Below are 19,290 nucleotides of genomic sequence, written 5' to 3'. Positions count from 1 at the left end.
GCGACAGTTTCAGGGAGACAACGGCTGCATGTTAATAGAGCCGCATTGGCAAATGTCAACAAGGCAGTGTCCAGCTGCAGCTTTCCTTCGATCGCTCTGCTGATAGAGCGCAAGGCTGTAGCGTGTTGTGAATCTGTCCTCCTTAGGTCGCAGCTTCAATTCCGGCTAGAAGGAGTCGCCGCCTCCCTTTTGGAAATGCCGCGCGTTCGGCGGCACCGGGAGCCCAGCAACGCCGACAAAGTGACAGAGAAACGGCGTGTCGCAACGCACGTGACAGACGTGTGGGCGGAAGGCCTTTTCTCCTCTGCAAAGAGAATGCAGTGGCTTGTCTCCCTGCTGCGGTTGCACCCGACGGCCAGCAGGGCACGCGCGTGTTCAGCAGCGACGCACGCAAGGCTTCTCGCTGACCGCGAGCAAATGAAGGCTTGTATCGGTCAGGCAGGGCTCCGCGACGTCACGTCACGGCGGTGCCGGCTGCGCAAAGGTTGAAGTCGTCTCGACCTGGAGTCAGCGATCGCCGACTCCTCAGCAATTTTTGTCCGGTCGACGAGGCTTTCCACCCTGCCGGAGCCCAGAGGCTGCCACTGCCCCGGCACTTGGATCTGAGCGAACCCCGGGCAGTGTTTGGTCCGCGGCACGTCACGCAGTGACGGTGCAGGGCGTCCTGTGCGAAACAAATGAGAATGCGGGCACCCCAGGCGGTGGGGAAATAGCTCAAGTGGTTGAGCGCTCGCTTTGCATGCGAGAGGTGGCGGGATCGATGCCCGCGTTCTCCGCTCCCTTTTGAAACTGCAGGTGTCCACTGTGGCTCAGCGGTCTGCCCCAGGCCCGAAACGTTTGCGTGCAGTGCCTCCCTCCGAGAGATCGGGGAGAAAGAAAGTCTGTCCGTTTCGGCCCAAAGCGGGCACCTCCCCCTTGTGTCGGGAAGATGGCCACCTGAGTAGCGAAAGCAAACTCGCGAGAAGTTGAGGTTCTCTCCGATATTGAAAGCGAGGCCCTCGTAAGGATCAGTCGCTCGGAGCCAACGAGAGCCGCAGGTGCTGGAGTTAGGGCGAAGGCAGTGTGGAGCGTGAAGAACGCAGCAGGTCAGGCGACCGGAGAGGAGACAGAATTTTAGCGTTTCGAATTCTCCGGTGCGGCCTGTCGTGTCGGGTGGCTCCAGGTCCACGCTGTATTGGACTTTGCGAGGATCAGACCGGCGGTGAGCTGGCTGTTGTGAGTCAGAGGGGCAGTTTCAGGGAGACAATGGCGTCACGTTAATAGAGTCGCATTGGCAAATGTCAAGAAGGCCAGCACTGGCCAGCGCTTTCCTTCGATAGCTCAGCTGGTAGAGCGGAGGACTGTAGTGTGTTGCGAACCTGTCATCCTTAGGTCGCCGGTTCAATTCCGGCTCGAAGGAGTCAGCGCCTCCCTTTTGGAAACACTGCGCATTCGGCGGCACCAGGAGCCCAGCAACGCCGACAAAGTGACAGAGAAACGGCGTGTCGCAACGCACGTGACAGACGTGTGGGCGGAAGGCCTTTTCCCCTCTGCAAAGAGAATGCAGTAGTCGCTTGTCTCCCTGCTGCGGTTGCACCCGACGGCCAGCAGAGCGTGCGCGTGTTCAGCGGGGACGCACGCAAGGCTTCTCGCTGACTGCGAGCAAATGAAGGCTTGCATCAGTCAGGCAGGGCTCCGCGACGTGACGTCACGTCACGGCGGTGCTGGCTGCGCAAAGGTTGAAGTCGTCTCGAACTGGAGTCAGTGATCGCCGACTCCTCAACACTTTTTGTGCGGTCGTCGTGGCTTTCCACCCCGCCGGAGCCCAGAGGCTGTCGCTGCCCCGGCACGTCGGTCCGAGCGACACTCGCGCAGTGATTGGTCCGCGCCTCGACGGAGGCCAGGTTTTCCGGCGCGACCCTGAGTGACGCTGCTGGGAGCCGTCTGCGTAACAAGTGAGAAGCTGTGCCCGGTTGACGTCGGGGAATTAGCTCACGTGGTAGAGCGCTCGCTTCGCAGGCGAGCGGTAGCGGGATCGATGCCCGCATTCTCCACTCCATTTTGAAAGCGGACGTGTCCAATCTGGCTCTGCGGTGTTCCACAGACCCAAACCGTTTGCGTGCTCTGCCTCACCCCGGGGCATCGGGAAGGACGAAATGCTGTCCGTTTCAGCCGATAGGGCGCGCCGCCCTCTTCTTGCCAAGCGTCGGGAAGACGTCCAGCTGAGTGATGAAAGCAAACGCCGAGAAGGCTGATGTTTTCCCTGGTGTTGAAAGTTAGTCCCTTGAAAGGATCAGTCTCTCGGAGCCAACAAGAGCCACCGATGCAGGAGTCAGAGCGCGAAGAACGGTGCGCGTCAGGCGACCGGAGAAGAGGAGGAAATGGAGCCTTTCGAATTCGCCCAGAACAGCGCCTCACCGAAATGTCGACTTTCCGGCACTTCTGGTGTGGCCTGGCGTATTGTGTCGCTCCAGTTTTTCATGACCTCGGCCTTGGCAAGGATCAGACCGGCGGTGAGCTGACCGACGTGAGTCAGAGCGACAGTTTCAGGGAGACAACGGCTGCATGTTAATAGAGCCGCATTGGCAAATGTCAACAAGGCAGTGTCCAGCTGCAGCTTTCCTTCGATCGCTCTGCTGATAGAGCGCAAGGCTGTAGCGTGTTGTGAATCTGTCCTCCTTAGGTCGCAGCTTCAATTCCGGCTAGAAGGAGTCGCCGCCTCCCTTTTGGAAATGCCGCGCGTTCGGCGGCACCGGGAGCCCAGCAACGCCGACAAAGTGACAGAGAAACGGCGTGTCGCAATGCACGTGACAGACGTGTGGGCGGAAGGCCTTTTCTCCTCTGCAAAGAGAATGCAGTGGCTTGTCTCCCTGCTGCGGTTGCACCCGACGGCCAGCAGGGCACGCGCGTGTTCAGCAGCGACGCACGCAAGGCTTCTCGCTGACCGCGAGCAAATGAAGGCTTGTATCGGTCAGGCAGGGCTCCGCGACGTCACGTCACGGCGGTGCCGGCTGCGCAAAGGTTGAAGTCGTCTCGACCTGGAGTCAGCGATCGCCGACTCCTCAGCAATTTTTGTCCGGTCGACGAGGCTTTCCACCCTGCCGGAGCCCAGAGGCTGCCGCTGCCCCGGCACTTGGATCTGAGCGAACCCCGGGCAGTGTTTGGTCCGCGGCACGTCACGCAGTGACGGTGCAGGGCGTCCTGTGCGAAACAAATGAGAATGCGTGCACCCCAGGCGGTGGGGAATTAGCTCAAGTGGTTGAGCGCTCGCTTTGCATGCGAGAGGTGGCGGGATCGATGCCCGCGTTCTCCGCTCCCTTTTGAAACTGCAGGTGTCCACTGTGGCTCAGCGGTCTGCCCCAGGCCCGAAACGTTTGCGTGCAGTGCCTCCCTCCGAGAGATCGGGGAGAAAGAAAGTCTGTCCGTTTCGGCCCAAAGCGGGCACCTCCCCCTTGTGTCGGGAAGATGGCCACCTGAGTAGCGAAAGCAAACTCGCGAGAAGTTGAGGTTCTCTCCGATATTGAAAGCGAGGCCCTCGTAAGGATCAGTCGCTCGGAGCCAAGGAGAGCCGCAGGTGCTGGAGTTAGGGCGAAGGCAGTGTGGAGCGTGAAGAACGCAGCAGGTCAGGCGACCGGAGAGGAGACGGAATTTTAGCGTTTCGAATTCTCCGGTGCGGCCTGTCGTGTCGGGTGGCTCCAGGTCCACGCTGTATTGGACTTTGCGAGGATCAGACCGGCGGTGAGCTGGCTGTTGTGAGTCAGAGGGGCAGTTTCAGGGAGACAATGGCGTCACGTTAATAGAGTCGCATTGGCAAATGTCAAGAAGGCCAGCACTGGCCAGCGCTTTCCTTCGATAGCTCAGCTGGTAGAGCGGAGGACTGTAGTGTGTTGCGAACCTGTCATCCTTAGGTCGCCGGTTCAATTCCGGCTCGAAGGAGTCAGCGCCTCCCTTTTGGAAACACTGCGCATTCGGCGGCACCGGGAGCCCAGCAACGCCGACAAAGTGACAGAGAAACGGCGTGTCGCAACGCACGTGACAGACGTGTGGGCGGAAGGCCTTTTCCCCTCTGCAAAGAGAATGCAGTAGTCGCTTGTCTCCCTGCTGCGGTTGCACCCGACGGCCAGCAGAGCGTGCGCGTGTTCAGCGGGGACGCAGGCAAGGCTTCTCGTTCAGCGGGGACGCACGCAAGGCTTCTCGCTGACTGCGAGCAAATGAAGGCTTGCATCAGTCAGGCAGGGCTCCGCGACGCGACGTCACGTCACGGCGGTGCTGGCTGCGCAAAGGTTGAAGTCGTCTCGAACTGGAGTCAGTGATCGCCGACTCCTCAACACTTTTTGTGCGGTCGTCGTGGCTTTCCACCCCGCCGGAGCCCAGAGGCTGTCGCTGCCCCGGCACGTCGGTCCGAGCGACACTCGCGCAGTGATTGGTCCGCGCCTCGACGGAGGCCAGGTTTTCCGGCGCGACCCTGAGTGACGCTGCTGGGAGCCGTCTGCGTAACAAGTGAGAAGCTGTGCCCGGTTGACGTCGGGGAATTAGCTCACGTGGTAGAGCGCTTGCTTCGCAGGCGAGCGGTAGCGGGATCGATGCCCGCATTCTCCACTCCATTTTGAAAGCGGACGTGTCCAATCTGGCTCTGCGGTGTTCCACAGACCCAAACCGTTTGCGTGCTCTGCCTCACCCCGGGGCATCGGGAAGGACGAAATGCTGTCCGTTTCAGCCGATAGGGCGCGCCGCCCACTTCTTGCCAAGCGTCGGGAAGACGTCCAGCTGAGTGATGAAAGCAAACGCCGAGAAGGCTGATGTTTTCCCTGATGTTGAAAGTTAGTCCCTTGAAAGGATCAGTCTCTCGGAGCCAACAAGAGCCACCGATGCAGGAGTCAGAGCGCGAAGAACGGTGCGCGTCAGGCGACCGGAGAAGAGGAGGAAATGGAGCCTTTCGAATTCGCCCAGAACAGCGCCTCACCGAAATGTCGACTTTCCGGCACTTCTGGTGTGGCCTGGCGTATTGTGTCGCTCCAGTTTTTCATGACCTCGGCCTTGGCAAGGATCAGACCGGCGGTGAGCTGACCGACGTGAGTCAGAGCGACAGTTTCAGGGAGACAACGGCTGCATGTTAATAGAGCCGCATTGGCAAATGTCAACAAGGCAGTGTCCAGCTGCAGCTTTCCTTCGATCGCTCTGCTGATAGAGCGCAAGGCTGTAGCGTGTTGTGAATCTGTCCTCCTTAGGTCGCAGCTTCAATTCCGGCTAGAAGGAGTCGCCGCCTCCCTTTTGGAAATGCCGCGCGTTCGGCGGCACCGGGAGCCCAGCAACGCCGACAAAGTGACAGAGAAACGGCGTGTCGCAACGCACGTGACAGACGTGTGGGCGGAAGGCCTTTTCTCCTCTGCAAAGAGAATGCAGTGGCTTGTCTCCCTGCTGCGGTTGCACCCGACGGCCAGCAGGGCACGCGCGTGTTCAGCAGCGACGCACGCAAGGCTTCTCGCTGACCGCGAGCAAATGAAGGCTTGTATCGGTCAGGCAGGGCTCCGCGACGTCACGTCACGGCGGTGCCGGCTGCGCAAAGGTTGAAGTCGTCTCGACCTGGAGTCAGCGATCGCCGACTCCTCAGCAATTTTTGTCCGGTCGACGAGGCTTTCCACCCTGCCGGAGCCCAGAGGCTGCCGCTGCCCCGGCACTTGGATCTGAGCGAACCCCGGGCAGTGTTTGGTCCGCGGCACGTCACGCAGTGACGGTGCAGGGCGTCCTGTGCGAAACAAATGAGAATGCGGGCACCCCAGGCGGTGGGGAATTAGCTCAAGTGGTTGAGCGCTCGCTTTGCATGCGAGAGGTGGCGGGATCGATGCCCGCGTTCTCCGCTCCCTTTTGAAACTGCAGGTGTCCACTGTGGCTCAGCGGTCTGCCCCAGGCCCGAAACGTTTGCGTGCAGTGCCTCCCTCCGAGAGATCGGGGAGAAAGAAAGTCTGTCCGTTTCGGCCCAAAGCGGGCACCTCCCCCTTGTGTCGGGAAGATGGCCACCTGAGTAGCGAAAGCAAACTCGCGAGAAGTTGAGGTTCTCTCCGATATTGAAAGCGAGGCCCTCGTAAGGATCAGTCGCTCGGAGCCAAGGAGAGCCGCAGGTGCTGGAGTTAGGGCGAAGGCAGTGTGGAGCGTGAAGAACGCAGCAGGTCAGGCGACCGGAGAGGAGACGGAATTTTAGCGTTTCGAATTCTCCGGTGCGGCCTGTCGTGTCGGGTGGCTCCAGGTCCACGCTGTATTGGACTTTGCGAGGATCAGACCGGCGGTGAGCTGGCTGTTGTGAGTCAGAGGGGCAGTTTCAGGGAGACAATGGCGTCACGTTAATAGAGTCGCATTGGCAAATGTCAAGAAGGCCAGCACTGGCCAGCGCTTTCCTTCGATAGCTCAGCTGGTAGAGCGGAGGACTGTAGTGTGTTGCGAACCTGTCATCCTTAGGTCGCCGGTTCAATTCCGGCTCGAAGGAGTCAGCGCCTCCCTTTTGGAAACACTGCGCATTCGGCGGCACCAGGAGCCCAGCAACGCCGACAAAGTGACAGAGAAACGGCGTGTCGCAACGCACGTGACAGACGTGTGGGCGGAAGGCCTTTTCCCCTCTGCAAAGAGAATGCAGTAGTCGCTTGTCTCCCTGCTGCGGTTGCACCCGACGGCCAGCAGAGCGTGCGCGTGTTCAGCGGGGACGCACGCAAGGCTTCTCGTTCAGCGGGGACGCACGCAAGGCTTCTCGCTGACTGCGAGCAAATGAAGGCTTGCATCAGTCAGGCAGGGCTCCGCGACGCGACGTCACGTCACGGCGGTGCTGGCTGCGCAAAGGTTGAAGTCGTCTCGAACTGGAGTCAGTGATCGCCGACTCCTCAACACTTTTTGTGCGGTCGTCGTGGCTTTCCACCCCGCCGGAGCCCAGAGGCTGTCGCTGCCCCGGCACGTCGGTCCGAGCGACACTCGCGCAGTGATTGGTCCGCGCCTCGACGGAGGCCAGGTTTTCCGGCGCGACCCTGAGTGACGCTGCTGGGAGCCGTCTGCGTAACAAGTGAGAAGCTGTGCCCGGTTGACGTCGGGGAATTAGCTCACGTGGTAGAGCGCTCGCTTCGCAGGCGAGCGGTAGCGGGATCGATGCCCGCATTCTCCACTCCATTTTGAAAGCGGACGTGTCCAATCTGGCTCTGCGGTGTTCCACAGACCCAAACCGTTTGCGTGCTCTGCCTCACCCCGGGGCATCGGGAAGGACGAAATGCTGTCCGTTTCAGCCGATAGGGCGCGCCGCCCACTTCTTGCCAAGCGTCGGGAAGACGTCCAGCTGAGTGATGAAAGCAAACGCCGAGAAGGCTGATGTTTTCCCTGATGTTGAAAGTTAGTCCCTTGAAAGGATCAGTCTCTCGGAGCCAACAAGAGCCACCGATGCAGGAGTCAGAGCGCGAAGAACGGTGCGCGTCAGGCGACCGGAGAAGAGGAGGAAATGGAGCCTTTCGAATTCGCCCAGAACAGCGCCTCACCGAAATGTCGACTTTCCGGCACTTCTGGTGTGGCCTGGCGTATTGTGTCGCTCCAGTTTTTCATGACCTCGGCCTTGGCAAGGATCAGACCGGCGGTGAGCTGACCGACGTGAGTCAGAGCGACAGTTTCAGGGAGACAACGGCTGCATGTTAATAGAGCCGCATTGGCAAATGTCAACAAGGCAGTGTCCAGCTGCAGCTTTCCTTCGATCGCTCTGCTGATAGAGCGCAAGGCTGTAGCGTGTTGTGAATCTGTCCTCCTTAGGTCGCAGCTTCAATTCCGGCTAGAAGGAGTCGCCGCCTCCCTTTTGGAAATGCCGCGCGTTCGGCGGCACCGGGAGCCCAGCAACGCCGACAAAGTGACAGAGAAACGGCGTGTCGCAACGCACGTGACAGACGTGTGGGCGGAAGGCCTTTTCTCCTCTGCAAAGAGAATGCAGTGGCTTGTCTCCCTGCTGCGGTTGCACCCGACGGCCAGCAGGGCACGCGCGTGTTCAGCAGCGACGCACGCAAGGCTTCTCGCTGACCGCGAGCAAATGAAGGCTTGTATCGGTCAGGCAGGGCTCCGCGACGTCACGTCACGGCGGTGCCGGCTGCGCAAAGGTTGAAGTCGTCTCGACCTGGAGTCAGCGATCGCCGACTCCTCAGCAATTTTTGTCCGGTCGACGAGGCTTTCCACCCTGCCGGAGCCCAGAGGCTGCCGCTGCCCCGGCACTTGGATCTGAGCGAACCCCGGGCAGTGTTTGGTCCGCGGCACGTCACGCAGTGACGGTGCAGGGCGTCCTGTGCGAAACAAATGAGAATGCGTGCACCCCAGGCGGTGGGGAATTAGCTCAAGTGGTTGAGCGCTCGCTTTGCATGCGAGAGGTGGCGGGATCGATGCCCGCGTTCTCCGCTCCCTTTTGAAACTGCAGGTGTCCACTGTGGCTCAGCGGTCTTCCCCAGGCCCGAAACGTTTGCGTGCAGTGCCTCCCTCCGAGAGATCGGGGAGAAAGAAAGTCTGTCCGTTTCGGCCCAAAGCGGGCACCTCCCCCTTGTGTCGGGAAGATGGCCACCTGAGTAGCGAAAGCAAACTCGCGAGAAGTTGAGGTTCTCTCCGATATTGAAAGCGAGGCCCTCGTAAGGATCAGTCGCTCGGAGCCAACGAGAGCCGCAGGTGCTGGAGTTAGGGCGAAGGCAGTGTGGAGCGTGAAGAACGCAGCAGGTCAGGCGACCGGAGAGGAGACGGAATTTTAGCGTTTCGAATTCTCCGGTGCGGCCTGTCGTGTCGGGTGGCTCCAGGTCCACGCTGTATTGGACTTTGCGAGGATCAGACCGGCGGTGAGCTGGCTGTTGTGAGTCAGAGGGGCAGTTTCAGGGAGACAATGGCGTCACGTTAATAGAGTCGCATTGGCAAATGTCAAGAAGGCCAGCACTGGCCAGCGCTTTCCTTCGATAGCTCAGCTGGTAGAGCGGAGGACTGTAGTGTGTTGCGAACCTGTCATCCTTAGGTCGCCGGTTCAATTCCGGCTCGAAGGAGTCAGCGCCTCCCTTTTGGAAACACTGCGCATTCGGCGGCACCAGGAGCCCAGCAACGCCGACAAAGTGACAGAGAAACGGCGTGTCGCAACGCACGTGACAGACGTGCGGGCGGAAGGCCTTTTCCCCTCTGCAAAGAGAATGCAGTAGTCGCTTGTCTCCCTGCTGCGGTTGCACCCGACGGCCAGCAGAGCGTGCGCGTGTTCAGCGGGGACGCACGCAAGGCTTCTCGCTGACTGCGAGCAAATGAAGGCTTGCATCAGTCAGGCAGGGCTCCGCGACGTGACGTCACGTCACGGCGGTGCTGGCTGCGCAAAGATTGAAGTCGTCTCGAACTGGAGTCAGTGATCGCCGACTCCTCAACACTTTTTGTGCGGTCGTCGTGGGTTTCCACCCCGCCGGAGCCCAGAGGCTGTCGCTGCCCCGGCACGTCGGTCCGAGCGACACTCGCGCAGTGATTGGTCCGCGCCTCGACGGAGGCCAGGTTTTCCGGCGCGACCCTGAGTGACGCTGCTGGGAGCCGTCTGCGTAACAAGTGAGAAGCTGTGCCCGGTTGACGTCGGGGAATTAGCTCACGTGGTAGAGCGCTCGCTTCGCAGGCGAGCGGTAGCGGGATCGATGCCCGCATTCTCCACTCCATTTTGAAAGCGGACGTGTCCAATCTGGCTCTGCGGTGTTCCACAGACCCAAACCGTTTGCGTGCTCTGCCTCACCCCGGGGCATCGGGAAGGACGAAATGCTGTCCGTTTCAGCCGATAGGGCGCGCCGCCCTCTTCTTGCCAAGCGTCGCGAAGACGTCCAGCTGAGTGATGAAAGCAAACGCCGAGAAGGCTGATGTTTTCCCTGATGTTGAAAGTTAGTCCCTTGAAAGGATCAGTCTCTCGGAGCCAACAAGAGCCACCGATGCAGGAGTCAGAGCGCGAAGAACGGTGCGCGTCAGGCGACCGGAGAAGAGGAGGAAATGGAGCCTTTCGAATTCGCCCAGAACAGCGCCTCACCGAAATGTCGACTTTCCGGCACTTCTGGTGTGGCCTGGCGTATTGTGTCGCTCCAGTTCTTCATGACCTCGGCCTTGGCAAGGATCAGACCGGCGGTGAGCTGACCGACGTGAGTCAGAGCGACAGTTTCAGGGAGACAACGGCTGCATGTTAATAGAGCCGCATTGGCAAATGTCAACAAGGCAGTGTCCAGCTGCAGCTTTCCTTCGATCACTCTGCTGATAGAGCGCAAGGCTGTAGCGTGTTGTGAATCTGTCCTCCTTAGGTCGCAGCTTCAATTCCGGCTAGAAGGAGTCGCCGCCTCCCTTTTGGAAATGCCGCGCGTTCGGCGGCACCGGGAGCCCAGCAACGCCGACAAAGTGACAGAGAAACGGCGTGTCGCAATGCACGTGACAGACGTGTGGGCGGAAGGCCTTTTCTCCTCTGCAAAGAGAATGCAGTGGCTTGTCTCCCTGCTGCGGTTGCACCCGACGGCCAGCAGGGCACGCGCGTGTTCAGCAGCGACGCACGCAAGGCTTCTCGCTGACCGCGAGCAAATGAAGGCTTGTATCGGTCAGGCAGGGCTCCGCGACGTCACGTCACGGCGGTGCCGGCTGCGCAAAGGTTGAAGTCGTCTCGACCTGGAGTCAGCGATCGCCGACTCCTCAGCAATTTTTGTCCGGTCGACGAGGCTTTCCACCCTGCCGGAGCCCAGAGGCTGCCGCTGCCCCGGCACTTGGATCTGAGCGAACCCCGGGCAGTGTTTGGTCCGCGGCACGTCACGCAGTGACGGTGCAGGGCGTCCTGTGCGAAACAAATGAGAATGCGTGCACCCCAGGCGGTGGGGAATTAGCTCAAGTGGTTGAGCGCTCGCTTTGCATGCGAGAGGTGGCGGGATCGATGCCCGCGTTCTCCGCTCCCTTTTGAAACTGCAGGTGTCCACTGTGGCTCAGCGGTCTGCCCCAGGCCCGAAACGTTTGCGTGCAGTGCCTCCCTCCGAGAGATCGGGGAGAAAGAAAGTCTGTCCGTTTCGGCCCAAAGCGGGCACCTCCCCCTTGTGTCGGGAAGATGGCCACCTGAGTAGCGAAAGCAAACTCGCGAGAAGTTGAGGTTCTCTCCGATATTGAAAGCGAGGCCCTCGTAAGGATCAGTCGCTCGGAGCCAAGGAGAGCCGCAGGTGCTGGAGTTAGGGCGAAGGCAGTGTGGAGCGTGAAGAACGCAGCAGGTCAGGCGACCGGAGAGGAGACGGAATTTTAGCGTTTCGAATTCTCCGGTGCGGCCTGTCGTGTCGGGTGGCTCCAGGTCCACGCTGTATTGGACTTTGCGAGGATCAGACCGGCGGTGAGCTGGCTGTTGTGAGTCAGAGGGGCAGTTTCAGGGAGACAATGGCGTCACGTTAATAGAGTCGCATTGGCAAATGTCAAGAAGGCCAGCACTGGCCAGCGCTTTCCTTCGATAGCTCAGCTGGTAGAGCGGAGGACTGTAGTGTGTTGCGAACCTGTCATCCTTAGGTCGCCGGTTCAATTCCGGCTCGAAGGAGTCAGCGCCTCCCTTTTGGAAACACTGCGCATTCGGCGGCACCGGGAGCCCAGCAACGCCGACAAAGTGACAGAGAAACGGCGTGTCGCAACGCACGTGACAGACGTGTGGGCGGAAGGCCTTTTCCCCTCTGCAAAGAGAATGCAGTAGTCGCTTGTCTCCCTGCTGCGGTTGCACCCGACGGCCAGCAGAGCGTGCGCGTGTTCAGCGGGGACGCAGGCAAGGCTTCTCGTTCAGCGGGGACGCACGCAAGGCTTCTCGCTGACTGCGAGCAAATGAAGGCTTGCATCAGTCAGGCAGGGCTCCGCGACGCGACGTCACGTCACGGCGGTGCCTGCTGCGCAAAGGTTGAAGTCGTCTCGAACTGGAGTCAGTGATCGCCGACTCCTCAACACTTTTTGTGCGGTCGTCGTGGCTTTCCACCCCGCCGGAGCCCAGAGGCTGTCGCTGCCCCGGCACGTCGGTCCGAGCGACACTCGCGCAGTGATTGGTCCGCGCCTCGACGGAGGCCAGGTTTTCCGGCGCGACCCTGAGTGACGCTGCTGGGAGCCGTCTGCGTAACAAGTGAGAAGCTGTGCCCGGTTGACGTCGGGGAATTAGCTCACGTGGTAGAGCGCTCGCTTCGCAGGCGAGCGGTAGCGGGATCGATGCCCGCATTCTCCACTCCATTTTGAAAGCGGACGTGTCCAATCTGGCTCTGCGGTGTTCCACAGACCCAAACCGTTTGCGTGCTCTGCCTCACCCCGGGGCATCGGGAAGGACGAAATGCTGTCCGTTTCAGCCGATAGGGCGCGCCGCCCACTTCTTGCCAAGCGTCGGGAAGACGTCCAGCTGAGTGATGAAAGCAAACGCCGAGAAGGCTGATGTTTTCCCTGATGTTGAAAGTTAGTCCCTTGAAAGGATCAGTCTCTCGGAGCCAACAAGAGCCACCGATGCAGGAGTCAGAGCGCGAAGAACGGTGCGCGTCAGGCGACCGGAGAAGAGGAGGAAATGGAGCCTTTCGAATTCGCCCAGAACAGCGCCTCACCGAAATGTCGACTTTCCGGCACTTCTGGTGTGGCCTGGCGTATTGTGTCGCTCCAGTTTTTCATGACCTCGGCCTTGGCAAGGATCAGACCGGCGGTGAGCTGACCGACGTGAGTCAGAGCGACAGTTTCAGGGAGACAACGGCTGCATGTTAATAGAGCCGCATTGGCAAATGTCAACAAGGCAGTGTCCAGCTGCAGCTTTCCTTCGATCGCTCTGCTGATAGAGCGCAAGGCTGTAGCGTGTTGTGAATCTGTCCTCCTTAGGTCGCAGCTTCAATTCCGGCTAGAAGGAGTCGCCGCCTCCCTTTTGGAAATGCCGCGCGTTCGGCGGCACCGGGAGCCCAGCAACGCCGACAAAGTGACAGAGAAACGGCGTGTCGCAACGCACGTGACAGACGTGTGGGCGGAAGGCCTTTTCTCCTCTGCAAAGAGAATGCAGTGGCTTGTCTCCCTGCTGCGGTTGCACCCGACGGCCAGCAGGGCACGCGCGTGTTCAGCAGCGACGCACGCAAGGCTTCTCGCTGACCGCGAGCAAATGAAGGCTTGTATCGGTCAGGCAGGGCTCCGCGACGTCACGTCACGGCGGTGCCGGCTGCGCAAAGGTTGAAGTCGTCTCGACCTGGAGTCAGCGATCGCCGACTCCTCAGCAATTTTTGTCCGGTCGACGAGGCTTTCCACCCTGCCGGAGCCCAGAGGCTGCCGCTGCCCCGGCACTTGGATCTGAGCGAACCCCGGGCAGTGTTTGGTCCGCGGCACGTCACGCAGTGACGGTGCAGGGCGTCCTGTGCGAAACAAATGAGAATGCGGGCACCCCAGGCGGTGGGGAATTAGCTCAAGTGGTTGAGCGCTCGCTTTGCATGCGAGAGGTGGCGGGATCGATGCCCGCGTTCTCCGCTCCCTTTTGAAACTGCAGGTGTCCACTGTGGCTCAGCGGTCTGCCCCAGGCCCGAAACGTTTGCGTGCAGTGCCTCCCTCCGAGAGATCGGGGAGAAAGAAAGTCTGTCCGTTTCGGCCCAAAGCGGGCACCTCCCCCTTGTGTCGGGAAGATGGCCACCTGAGTAGCGAAAGCAAACTCGCGAGAAGTTGAGGTTCTCTCCGATATTGAAAGCGAGGCCCTCGTAAGGATCAGTCGCTCGGAGCCAAGGAGAGCCGCAGGTGCTGGAGTTAGGGCGAAGGCAGTGTGGAGCGTGAAGAACGCAGCAGGTCAGGCGACCGGAGAGGAGACGGAATTTTAGCGTTTCGAATTCTCCGGTGCGGCCTGTCGTGTCGGGTGGCTCCAGGTCCACGCTGTATTGGACTTTGCGAGGATCAGACCGGCGGTGAGCTGGCTGTTGTGAGTCAGAGGGGCAGTTTCAGGGAGACAATGGCGTCACGTTAATAGAGTCGCATTGGCAAATGTCAAGAAGGCCAGCACTGGCCAGCGCTTTCCTTCGATAGCTCAGCTGGTAGAGCGGAGGACTGTAGTGTGTTGCGAACCTGTCATCCTTAGGTCGCCGGTTCAATTCCGGCTCGAAGGAGTCAGCGCCTCCCTTTTGGAAACACTGCGCATTCGGCGGCACCAGGAGCCCAGCAACGCCGACAAAGTGACAGAGAAACGGCGTGTCGCAACGCACGTGACAGACGTGTGGGCGGAAGGCCTTTTCCCCTCTGCAAAGAGAATGCAGTAGTCGCTTGTCTCCCTGCTGCGGTTGCACCCGACGGCCAGCAGAGCGTGCGCGTGTTCAGCGGGGACGCACGCAAGGCTTCTCGTTCAGCGGGGACGCACGCAAGGCTTCTCGCTGACTGCGAGCAAATGAAGGCTTGCATCAGTCAGGCAGGGCTCCGCGACGCGACGTCACGTCACGGCGGTGCTGGCTGCGCAAAGGTTGAAGTCGTCTCGAACTGGAGTCAGTGATCGCCGACTCCTCAACACTTTTTGTGCGGTCGTCGTGGCTTTCCACCCCGCCGGAGCCCAGAGGCTGTCGCTGCCCCGGCACGTCGGTCCGAGCGACACTCGCGCAGTGATTGGTCCGCGCCTCGACGGAGGCCAGGTTTTCCGGCGCGACCCTGAGTGACGCTGCTGGGAGCCGTCTGCGTAACAAGTGAGAAGCTGTGCCCGGTTGACGTCGGGGAATTAGCTCACGTGGTAGAGCGCTCGCTTCGCAGGCGAGCGGTAGCGGGATCGATGCCCGCATTCTCCACTCCATTTTGAAAGCGGACGTGTCCAATCTGGCTCTGCGGTGTTCCACAGACCCAAACCGTTTGCGTGCTCTGCCTCACCCCGGGGCATCGGGAAGGACGAAATGCTGTCCGTTTCAGCCGATAGGGCGCGCCGCCCACTTCTTGCCAAGCGTCGGGAAGACGTCCAGCTGAGTGATGAAAGCAAACGCCGAGAAGGCTGATGTTTTCCCTGATGTTGAAAGTTAGTCCCTTGAAAGGATCAGTCTCTCGGAGCCAACAAGAGCCACCGATGCAGGAGTCAGAGCGCGAAGAACGGTGCGCGTCAGGCGACCGGAGAAGAGGAGGAAATGGAGCCTTTCGAATTCGCCCAGAACAGCGCCTCACCGAAATGTCGACTTTCCGGCACTTCTGGTGTGGCCTGGCGTATTGTGTCGCTCCAGTTTTTCATGACCTCGGCCTTGGCAAGGATCAGACCGGCGGTGAGCTGACCGACGTGAGTCAGAGCGACAGTTTCAGGGAGACAACGGCTGCATGTTAATAGAGCCGCATTGGCAAATGTCAACAAGGCAGTGTCCAGCTGCAGCTTTCCTTCGATCGCTCTGCTGATAGAGCGCAAGGCTGTAGCGTGTTGTGAATCTGTCCTCCTTAGGTCGCAGCTTCAATTCCGGCTAGAAGGAGTCGCCGCCTCCCTTTTGGAAATGCCGCGCGTTCGGCGGCACCGGGAGCCCAGCAACGCCGACAAAGTGACAGAGAAACGGCGTGTCGCAACGCACGTGACAGACGTGTGGGCGGAAGGCCTTTTCTCCTCTGCAAAGAGAATGCAGTGGCTTGTCTCCCTGCTGCGGTTGCACCCGACGGCCAGCAGGGCACGCGCGTGTTCAGCAGCGACGCACGCAAGGCTTCTCGCTGACCGCGAGCAAATGAAGGCTTGTATCGGTCAGGCAGGGCTCCGCGACGTCACGTCACGGCGGTGCCGGCTGCGCAAAGGTTGAAGTCGTCTCGACCTGGAGTCAGCGATCGCCGACTCCTCAGCAATTTTTGTCCGGTCGACGAGGCTTTCCACCCTGCCGGAGCCCAGAGGCTGCCGCTGCCCCGGCACTTGGATCTGAGCGAACCCCGGGCAGTGTTTGGTCCGCGGCACGTCACGCAGTGACGGTGCAGGGCGTCCTGTGCGAAACAAATGAGAATGCGTGCACCCCAGGCGGTGGGGAATTAGCTCAAGTGGTTGAGCGCTCGCTTTGCATGCGAGAGGTGGCGGGATCGATGCCCGCGTTCTCCGCTCCCTTTTGAAACTGCAGGTGTCCACTGTGGCTCAGCGGTCTTCCCCAGGCCCGAAACGTTTGCGTGCAGTGCCTCCCTCCGAGAGATCGGGGAGAAAGAAAGTCTGTCCGTTTCGGCCCAAAGCGGGCACCTCCCCCTTGTGTCGGGAAGATGGCCACCTGAGTAGCGAAAGCAAACTCGCGAGAAGTTGAGGTTCTCTCCGATATTGAAAGCGAGGCCCTCGTAAGGATCAGTCGCTCGGAGCCAAGGAGAGCCGCAGGTGCTGGAGTTAGGGCGAAGGCAGTGTGGAGCGTGAAGAACGCAGCAGGTCAGGCGACCGGAGAGGAGACGGAATTTTAGCGTTTCGAATTCTCCGGTGCGGCCTGTCGTGTCGGGTGGCTCCAGGTCCACGCTGTATTGGACTTTGCGAGGATCAGACCGGCGGTGAGCTGGCTGTTGTGAGTCAGAGGGGCAGTTTCAGGGAGACAATGGCGTCACGTTAATAGAGTCGCATTGGCAAATGTCAAGAAGGCCAGCACTGGCCAGCGCTTTCCTTCGATAGCTCAGCTGGTAGAGCGGAGGACTGTAGTGTGTTGCGAACCTGTCATCCTTAGGTCGCCGGTTCAATTCCGGCTCGAAGGAGTCAGCGCCTCCCTTTTGGAAACACTGCGCATTCGGCGGCACCAGGAGCCCAGCAACGCCGACAAAGTGACAGAGAAACGGCGTGTCGCAACGCACGTGACAGACGTGCGGGCGGAAGGCCTTTTCCCCTCTGCAAAGAGAATGCAGTAGTCGCTTGTCTCCCTGCTGCGGTTGCACCCGACGGCCAGCAGAGCGTGCGCGTGTTCAGCGGGGACGCACGCAAGGCTTCTCGCTGACTGCGAGCAAATGAAGGCTTGCATCAGTCAGGCAGGGCTCCGCGACGTGACGTCACGTCACGGCGGTGCTGGCTGCGCAAAGATTGAAGTCGTCTCGAACTGGAGTCAGTGATCGCCGACTCCTCAACACTTTTTGTGCGGTCGTCGTGGGTTTCCACCCCGCCGGAGCCCAGAGGCTGTCGCTGCCCCGGCACGTCGGTCCGAGCGACACTCGCGCAGTGATTGGTCCGCGCCTCGACGGAGGCCAGGTTTTCCGGCGCGACCCTGAGTGACGCTGCTGGGAGCCGTCTGCGTAACAAGTGAGAAGCTGTGCCCGGTTGACGTCGGGGAATTAGCTCACGTGGTAGAGCGCTCGCTTCGCAGGCGAGCGGTAGCGGGATCGATGCCCGCATTCTCCACTCCATTTTGAAAGCGGACGTGTCCAATCTGGCTCTGCGGTGTTCCACAGACCCAAACCGTTTGCGTGCTCTGCCTCACCCCGGGGCATCGGGAAGGACGAAATGCTGTCCGTTTCAGCCGATAGGGCGCGCCGCCCTCTTCTTGCCAAGCGTCGCGAAGACGTCCAGCTGAGTGATGAAAGCAAACGCCGAGAAGGCTGATGTTTTCCCTGATGTTGAAAGTTAGTCCCTTGAAAGGATCAGTCTCTCGGAGCCAACAAGAGCCACCAATGCAGGAGTCAGAGCGCGAAGAACGGTGCGCGTCAGGCGACCGGAGAAGAGGAGGAAATGGAGCCTTTCGAATTCGCCCAGAACAGCGCCTCACCGAAATGTCGACTTTCCGGCACTTCTGGTGTGGCCTGGCGTATTGTGTCGCTCCAGTTCTTCATGACCTCGGCCTTGGCAAGGATCAGACCGGCGGTGAGCTGACCGACGTGAGTCAGAGCGACAGTTTCAGGGAGACAACGGCTGCATGTTAATAGAGCCGCATTGGCAAATGTCAACAAGGCAGTGTCCAGCTGCAGCTTTCCTTCGATCACTCTGCTGATAGAGCGCAAGGCTGTAGCGTGTTGTGAATCTGTCCTCCTTAGGTCGCAGCTTCAATTCCGGCTAGAAGGAGTCGCCGCCTCCCTTTTGGAAATGCCGCGCGTTCGGCGGCACCGGGAGCCCAGCAACGCCGACAAAGTGACAGAGAAACGGCGTGTCGCAACGCACGTGACAGACGTGTGGGCGGAAGGCCTTTTCTCCTCTGCAACGAGAATGCAGTGGCTTGTCTCCCTGCTGCGGTTGCACCCGACGGCCAGCAGGGCACGCGCGTGTTCAGCAGCGACACACGCAAGGCTTCTCGCTGACCGCGAGCAAATGAAGGCTTGTATCGGTCAGGCAGGGCTCCGCGACGTCACGTCACGGCGGTGCCGGCTGCGCAAAGGTTGAAGTCGTCTCGACCTGGAGTCAGCGATCGCCGACTCCTCAGCAATTTTTGTCCGGTCGACGAGGCTTTCCACCCTGCCGGAGCCCAGAGGCTGCCGCTGCCCCGGCACTTGGATCTGAGCGAACCCCGGGCAGTGTTTGGTCCGCGGCACGTCACGCAGTGACGGTGCAGGGCGTCCTGTGCGAAACAAATGAGAATGCGGGCACCCCAGGCGGTGGGGAAATAGCTCAAGTGGTTGAGCGCTCGCTTTGCATGCGAGAGGTGGCGGGATCGATGCCCGCGTTCTCCGCTCCCTTTTGAAACTGCAGGTGTCCACTGTGGCTCAGCGGTCTGCCCCAGGCCCGAAACGTTTGCGTGCAGTGCCTCCCTCCGAGAGATCGGGGAGAAAGAAAGTCTGTCCGTTTCGGCCCAAAGCGGGCACCTCCCCCTTGTGTCGGGAAGATGGCCACCTGAGTAGCGAAAGCAAACTCGCGAGAAGTTGAGGTTCTCTCCGATATTGAAAGCGAGGCCCTCGTAAGGATCAGTCGCTCGGAGCCAACGAGAGCCGCAGGTGCTGGAGTCAGGGCGAAGGCAGTGTGGAGCGTGAAGAACGCAGCAGGTCAGGCGACCGGAGAGGAGACGGAATTTTAGCGTTTCGAATTCTCCGGTGCGGCCTGTCGTGTCGGGTGGCTCCAGGTCCACGCTGTATTGGACTTTGCGAGGATCAGACCGGCGGTGAGCTGGCTGTTGTGAGTCAGAGGGGCAGTTTCAGGGAGACAATGGCGTCACGTTAATAGAGTCGCATTGGCAAATGTCAAGAAGGCCAGCACTGGCCAGCGCTTTCCTTCGATAGCTCAGCTGGTAGAGCGGAGGACTGTAGTGTGTTGCGAACCTGTCATCCTTAGGTCGCCGGTTCAATTCTGGCTCGAAGGAGTCAGCGCCTCCCTTTTGGAAACACTGCGCATTCGGCGGCACCAGGAGCCCAGCAACGCCGACAAAGTGACAGAGAAACGGCGTGTCGCAACGCACGTGACAGACGTGTGGGCGGAAGGCCTTTTCCCCTCTGCAAAGAGAATGCAGTAGTCGCTTGTCTCCC

General features: G+C 60.2%; 8 non-coding genes across 8 annotated transcripts; all 8 read left to right on the top strand.

Moving 5' to 3' along the window:
- Positions 1–1,309: 1,309 nt before the first annotated feature.
- Positions 1,310–1,399, top strand: trnan-guu (transfer RNA asparagine (anticodon GUU)). The gene is given in 2 exon segments: positions 1,310–1,346; positions 1,364–1,399. It is a non-coding gene; the product is annotated as a tRNA-Tyr (tRNA).
- A 2,426-nt stretch (positions 1,400–3,825) lies between these two features.
- Positions 3,826–3,915, top strand: trnay-gua (transfer RNA tyrosine (anticodon GUA)). The gene is given in 2 exon segments: positions 3,826–3,862; positions 3,880–3,915. It is a non-coding gene; the product is annotated as a tRNA-Tyr (tRNA).
- Positions 3,916–6,370: 2,455 nt separating this feature from the next.
- trnay-gua (transfer RNA tyrosine (anticodon GUA)) lies at positions 6,371–6,460 on the top strand. Its single transcript is given in 2 exon segments — positions 6,371–6,407; positions 6,425–6,460. It is a non-coding gene; the product is annotated as a tRNA-Tyr (tRNA).
- Positions 6,461–8,915: 2,455 nt separating this feature from the next.
- On the top strand, positions 8,916–9,005 carry trnay-gua (transfer RNA tyrosine (anticodon GUA)). Its single transcript is given in 2 exon segments — positions 8,916–8,952; positions 8,970–9,005. It is a non-coding gene; the product is annotated as a tRNA-Tyr (tRNA).
- Positions 9,006–11,431: 2,426 nt separating this feature from the next.
- On the top strand, positions 11,432–11,521 carry trnay-gua (transfer RNA tyrosine (anticodon GUA)). Its single transcript is given in 2 exon segments — positions 11,432–11,468; positions 11,486–11,521. It is a non-coding gene; the product is annotated as a tRNA-Tyr (tRNA).
- A 2,455-nt stretch (positions 11,522–13,976) lies between these two features.
- trnay-gua (transfer RNA tyrosine (anticodon GUA)) lies at positions 13,977–14,066 on the top strand. The gene is given in 2 exon segments: positions 13,977–14,013; positions 14,031–14,066. It is a non-coding gene; the product is annotated as a tRNA-Tyr (tRNA).
- A 2,455-nt stretch (positions 14,067–16,521) lies between these two features.
- On the top strand, positions 16,522–16,611 carry trnay-gua (transfer RNA tyrosine (anticodon GUA)). The gene is given in 2 exon segments: positions 16,522–16,558; positions 16,576–16,611. It is a non-coding gene; the product is annotated as a tRNA-Tyr (tRNA).
- A 2,426-nt stretch (positions 16,612–19,037) lies between these two features.
- Positions 19,038–19,127, top strand: trnay-gua (transfer RNA tyrosine (anticodon GUA)). Its single transcript is given in 2 exon segments — positions 19,038–19,074; positions 19,092–19,127. It is a non-coding gene; the product is annotated as a tRNA-Tyr (tRNA).
- Positions 19,128–19,290: the final 163 nt, after the last annotated feature.

The sequence above is a fragment of the Stegostoma tigrinum genome, chromosome 5 (assembly GCF_030684315.1).
Source record: "Stegostoma tigrinum isolate sSteTig4 chromosome 5, sSteTig4.hap1, whole genome shotgun sequence".
NCBI classification, from domain to species: Eukaryota; Metazoa; Chordata; class Chondrichthyes; order Orectolobiformes; family Stegostomatidae; genus Stegostoma; species Stegostoma tigrinum.
The sequence above is the reverse complement of the archived record's forward strand: the minus strand, read 5'-3'. Positions and strand labels throughout refer to the sequence as shown.